Source organism: Rhinichthys klamathensis, unplaced genomic scaffold (assembly GCF_029890125.1).
Source record: "Rhinichthys klamathensis goyatoka isolate OS25496 unplaced genomic scaffold, OSU_Roscu_1.1 h1tg000022l_1, whole genome shotgun sequence".
NCBI classification, from domain to species: Eukaryota; Metazoa; Chordata; class Actinopteri; order Cypriniformes; family Leuciscidae; genus Rhinichthys; species Rhinichthys klamathensis.
This window is the reverse complement of record NW_026606573.1, coordinates 723,019-729,565: the sequence shown is the minus strand read 5'-3', so window position 1 is coordinate 729,565 and position 6,547 is coordinate 723,019.

Below are 6,547 nucleotides of genomic sequence, written 5' to 3'. Positions count from 1 at the left end.
ATTTTAAAATATTGTTGATTACTTACACTAAATGGTTTAGCTCCGCAGTACTTGAGTGAGCTTTTAAAGCATTATAGTCCTTCACGTCTATTGCGATCTCAAAATTCCGGCCAGTTGATAATACCTAGAATATCAAAATCGACTGCTGGCCGTAGATCCTTTTCCTATTTAGCACCAAAACTTTGGAACAGTCTTCCTACCATTGTCCGGGAAGCAGACACACTCTGTCAGTTCAAAGCTAGACTAAAAACTCATCTCTTTGACCTAGCATACACATAATACATTATAGACTTCGATAATTCAATGTTAGGCTGCATAGATTAGGTCAGCCGGAACTGGGAACACTTCCCTTAAATCCAGATGTACTCGTTACATCATAAGAAGAATGGCATCTACGCTAACTTTAGTGTCTTTGTTTATCCCGAGGTTTTCCTGCAGCCTGCCGGATCCAGGCCGTTTCCAGATCTGACGAAGGAGATTCGCCTGGACCCGATGACAATGCAGTGCTGAAGTGTCAACTATCCTCTCCCTATGGAGGATCCCTTTCCCAATCTACAGATAAAGCGTTGTTGAAAATCCAGTTCGCATACCTCGAAGTGATAAAATAAAATTCTGTATCAAATTTATAGGCAAGACAAGTAGTTTGTTTAGGCATGGTTTGTAGGGAAATTACAAACCTGCACACACATATTCAAACGAATATAACTATAGAATCAATTTTTAATGCGCATGTGAACGCCATCAGGTCACAGGTTCGCGTTTAAAGTCTGTTTAGAGAGAACGCCGTCGTCTTAGTGGCCCGTAATAACAAATGATAATTTTGCTGGAAGTGAATCAATCAAAACCAACTTTAGCCGGAAATAACATTATTCAAAATCGCTATAAAGCCAAAACAATCTCTGTTACCGTAAATTGTATGTTTATCTCTGTAAAGCTGCTTTGAAACAATCTCCATTATTAAAAGCGCTATATAAATGAAGATGACTTGACTTGACAATTGTGGATTGTAAAAAATATATAATAAAAAAAAAAAAAAAAATCTTGGTCCGGTTCCCACAACGCACTGCCATCTGGTCCTCCACCAGCTGGGCGATCTTCTCCACAGTGCCTGGCGGTGGCGCTGAATAGCCCTCGGTGGACAGCTCAACAATCCACCTCCGCCTGGTGGACGGCTACGGCTCCTCCGTGTTTGGGCAGTCGGCAGGAGTCACCCGTTCCCTGCTCCTCCCCGTCATTGCAGATGGCATCAGGCTCCGGCAAACGGCAGTGACTCCGCTCCCTCACGGACGGCAGCCGCCCCTCCAGCATCCAGGCGGCTGGCAGCAAGCTTGATTATTGTATGGGAGGAAATATTGTTGTAGGGAAAAACTGCAGTCCTGGCAACCCTGGCTTGAACTATGGCTGATTCATAGGGTCAAATAGAGCCCACTTTAGCGTCGCCATTAAAAAAAAAAAATTGTTAATTCGTTATTGACACATTAACTACGACAGCCCTAAATTCAACACAAGAGATATTTTCTTCACACACTATGAGTTGCAGCCTGACATGTTTCCCCACCCCCTTTTGATTGACAGGATATAATCGGCCCTGATCATCGACTGTTTTTAAAGGGGTCATATAATGGTACATGCACTTTTTCAAGTTGATTGTACTGAAATGTGTGTTGGCAGTGCCTGTACACAACCATCATATAATGATAAAAATCCATCCAGTGTTTTTGTTTTAATCTCCTTGTATGTTTTTCCATGTCTCAAATCGAGCCGTTGGAGCAGATCTAAGCGAAATTACTTATTGTCTAAGCGATTATGGTGTTCTGTTCTTGGGTGTAATAACGAACACAGCAGTCATTTTGAGGTTCCTAAATCTGAACCGCTGAAGACGCAGTTTTGTTTTCGAAGGGAATATTCCCCAGGATCAACGTCAATGCTTTCATGTTTTCGCGAATCATTTCTCACCAGACTGCTTTATAAACGAGGGTCAGTATAAAGCTGGTTTTGCTAAGAAGTTGCTCCTGAAAAAAAGAAGAATCGGTACCAACTATTTATGTCCCTGCTGCACCACCAGAAGTAAGTGTAAAGTTATATTAACCTTTATATTAATCTTTGCAAATCGCGGAAAAAAAGTTTTTCATGACCATTAGTTGTAACGTCAATCTGTCAATGAACTAACCTATACATCCGTAACCACACAGCGTTCGTATCTCACTACTCTACCCTGCCAGTGCATACAAAAATAGATCGTAGTGACATTATGTTAACCAACCATTCAGAAACGTCCTGTTCGAGCCTTAATTGTCGAACTTTGCGGCCGTCATCTTGTTCCGGGTCCGACTCCGGTTCAAACTGATACAGTTGCACAGATGTGTCCTCAGAGACTCCCGCTGCCATTCTTTCTCCAAAATATACCCTCAACTGTTGTCAAGGCAACACTCCACGTGCGTTGCGTCTAAACGGCCGCAGAACAGAGGGGCGGAGTGAGCGAAGCTCATTATCATTTAAAGGCATATGCACTGAAACGGCGTGCTGAAAACATAGCTGTTTTTGACCCCATCCTGTTTCTCCCCCATCCTGTTTGTCATGGGAATGAACCTGCTCATAACAGCTGCAGGAAAGGAATCCAGAGGGCCAACAATGGAGTCTGGCATTCGACAACCTCCAATAAGAGGCTTTATGGATGACCTTACCATAACAACTTCAACCCATGTGCAAACAAGATGGATCCTGAAGGCACTTGATGACGTGGTAACATGGGCTCGGATGAAGTTCAAACCAAGAAAATCAAGAAGTATGGTGATCAGAAGTGGAAAAGTGACCAGCAAGTTTCAGTTGCGAGTACAGGGGGAGATGATTCAATCAATTGAGGAAAACCCAATTAAGTGCCTAGGGAAATGGTACGATGCATCCCTGACCGACAGATGCAACGTTTCTAGGACAGAGAAACAGGCAGATACATGGCTGAGTAAGATCGAGGGGTCAGGACTACAAGGAAAGTTCAAGACCTGGCTCTTCCAGCACGGTCTGTTACCACGACTCATGTGGCTACTGACACTTTATGAAGTACCTATGACAGCAGTGGAGGGAGTCGAGAGGCGAGTGAACAAACACCTTCGCAAGTGGCTCGGAATCCCACCAAGCTTCACGTCAGTAGGGCTTTACACCAGGTCTGGTCAGGTACAGCTACCCCTATCATCAGTGGTGGAAGAGTTCAAGGTGGCAAAGTGCCGGGTCGTGATGATGTACCATGACTCAACTGAAGAAAAAGTCAGAGAAGCAGGCGTCACTACGAGATCAGGACGCAAATGGGCGGCTGCCACATCAGTGGCACAAGCAGAAAGCGCATTGAAGCTGAACATCGTTGGCTACATATCAATGCCGAATAGCTATAAAGAGTAAGGCCTTTTCTCACTACATGCCATGTGTTTGCAGTACAAGAGCTTTCCACCCTTTGATGACATGACCTTATCTTTATCCCCTCTGAGGGTCATCCGAGATGGAGAGAGGTGAGGGATCAATGTAAGGATGGAGCGGGGGAGCCTAGGCAGTTTTCCCCCTTGCTCAGCCTGGTTCTTAACTGCCTCTCACGGGATAAATTAAAAAAGATGGCAAGATCTCCCTCCCTCCCTCTCACACACACACACACGCACATATTACACAGAAATCATGTGCAGGACACATCTATCACATCATATGTATGTGCATCAATAACCAGCCTCCCCCTCTGTTAAATAAATCATGGACAGGGATCCCCTCGGTGTGCATATAACACATGCTTGAACATCCCATTTGCATGACATCCATATGTGCTTCTAATGAGGAAATAATGAGCTAATCTGAGAAATCATTCTTATAGTGTAAAATGATAGATGTTTAAGCATTTTGGTATTTATGTGAATATTTTATTGATAATATATTTAATGGCTGTTGAATGTACAATTTGTTTCATAGGTCAGATTCATCATCACCTGTCGTCCAACTGCCACCACATGTTCTCCCATATCTGACTCATATAGCCTTTTTTTTTTTTTTATGATCCAGTTGGTTCTTATGTTTAATTGGATCTAAAATGGGTTATGTTGCTATAGTATTTTTTTGCAGGATTAGCGTCTTAAAACTGACTCACTGAGGGGATGTATTATGCTTCAATTGGTTAAGTTTGTGTGGAAAGGAGTCATGTTTATAGAATTGAAGAGTTTTTTTGATTAGGTAATTATCAACAAAACTATATAATTCTGTATAATTCTGTCACACATTATAATATTGAAAATTATGTTATATCCTGGTGTCATGCCTAATTGTTAGACCGCTCAGCAGAAAGCGGAGTGTAGGGATTATAGAGTGTTAATCCTACTTAGAAAAGCTATGGCACTGAATGTTTACATTATATAATTTTTCTTTAATCATATTCAAAATGCACCAAAGGCACTAGTTTTGCAGGAGGTCCAGATGCACTCATAGTGTGGTTAACTTCAAGTGAACAATAATGGTGTGCTACAATGCATTTTGAACTAAATATATATTCAGATATGCCGACCCTTTCTTTCTTTTTTTATTTTTTTATTTTGTTGCAGCCTCAAGCTGAAATGCTTTGAATTTTATCACATCTACCCATACCTCATAATTACAAAGCAGAAAAACAGATATGTGATAACATGATAAAAACTGAAATATCACCCCTTAACTCAATATTAATTGAAGTACCTTTGGCAGCAATTACACCCTCAAGTATTTGGGGGTATGATGCGACAATAGGGGTGCACGATTCAGAAAATGTCACAATTCGATATCTATTTTTAGGCTCAAGATTCGATTCAAAATCGATTTTCGATTCAAAAAAACGATTCACAGTATGTAAATGTAGATTACCTTGCCCGTTCAGAGTTCGGTGGGAGTTTAGAGCATTGAAAGAGAGTGCATTGGCTGACTGGCAAGTTAGTTACTTTAGGTTGTTGTTCGTCCGCGTCTTTAATGTTAATCTCTGGGTGATGGCGTACCATGTGATTTCTCACATTTGTGGTGTTTCCAAAATACTTAACTTTCGCTTTGCAAAGCCTGCATATAGCATGATTTCTATCAAGTTCTGTCTTTGCCTCGAGGTTATAAAAGCCAAATTGTGCCCAAACTCTTGCCTTCAATGAAGATGGAGCAGGTTGTATAATTCTTTCTGTGAGGTTTGCCATTGTTTGCGCCGACTTACTTCTGCTGCACTTCTTCTTTTGGTTATGACAAGAGTGTGCAGGCGTCAGTGTGAATTTGACGCAGCGCCATCTATGGGAATGGCGAACTAAACTCATTTCAGGACAATAGTAAAACACTCCATTACAAAATGAAAAAAATAAATATGAATCGATTTTTGGAATTCTATGAATCGATTTTGAATTGGTAAAGCTTGAATCGCGATACAAATGTGAATCGATTTTTTTTGCACACCCCTATGCGACAAGCTTTGCAGTCCTGGATTTTTTCAGCCATTCTTCTCTGCAGATCCTCTCAAGCCATTTCAGGTTGGACGTGGACCATCGGGGGAAATCCATTTTCAAGTTTCTCCAGAGATGTTTGATTGGATTCAAGTCCATCCGGGCTCTGGCTGGGTCACTCAAGGACATTCATAGAGTCGTCGCTAAACTATAAATTTGAAGTTATCAAAAATCTGGTTTTTGCTTCATCATTATGGGGTATTTAGTGTATATTGATGTGGAAAAAATAAGTAATTTAAAGCATTTGCACAGAAGGCTGTAACAGAACAAAAATATGAAGAAAAAAAAAAAGGTTCTGAATACTTTCTGTATACACTGTATGCCTAATTGTGGTATTTGATGCATTTTGTTTAGCTTAGTCACAACACAAGCGCATAATTGAGCGGCTACTTACCTCAGATCCCTGACAATTCCACTGGAATTTTGCAAAAATAAAAAGTAGTCAGTCACGTATTTTCACTGAGATTCCAAAGTACATACTGTAAAATTCACAGCAATTTTCTGCCGAAATGAACACTAGTGGCAGTAACAAACCAACAACTTTTATTCCTTTTCACACAAATTATGATTACAATAAAGACTTACTTTTCTGCACAATATTTCTTATGACTTCAAAACACTTTTACAATAGTGCATGGCACTAATAATGTGTGAATCACAAAATCAATATTGTAACCATATTGTAATAAAATCAAACGAAGATGAAGGCGATTAGGGAGTGAGTAACTAAGTTAGTAACTAAGTAAGTAACTAAGTAACTAAGTAAGTAACTACCAAAGTAACTAAGTAAGTAAATAACTAAGTAAATAAGTAAGAAAGAAAGAAAGAAAGAAAGAAAGAAAGAAAGAAAGAAAGAAAGAAAGAAAGAAAGAAAGAAAGAAAGAAAGAAAGAAAGAAAGAAAGAAAGAAAAAGGTGAACAAGACAGAGGAGAATTTTGTGGAGTTTTTGTAGAGCATAACTGATGAGCACCAGAACAAAAAAGCAAAAAAGGGAGACGCTCTACTTCTTACCCTGTCCCATCTCTGTCTCTTTCCCTCTTTATCACTTTCCCCTGTCCTCAAGCCTTTGAATG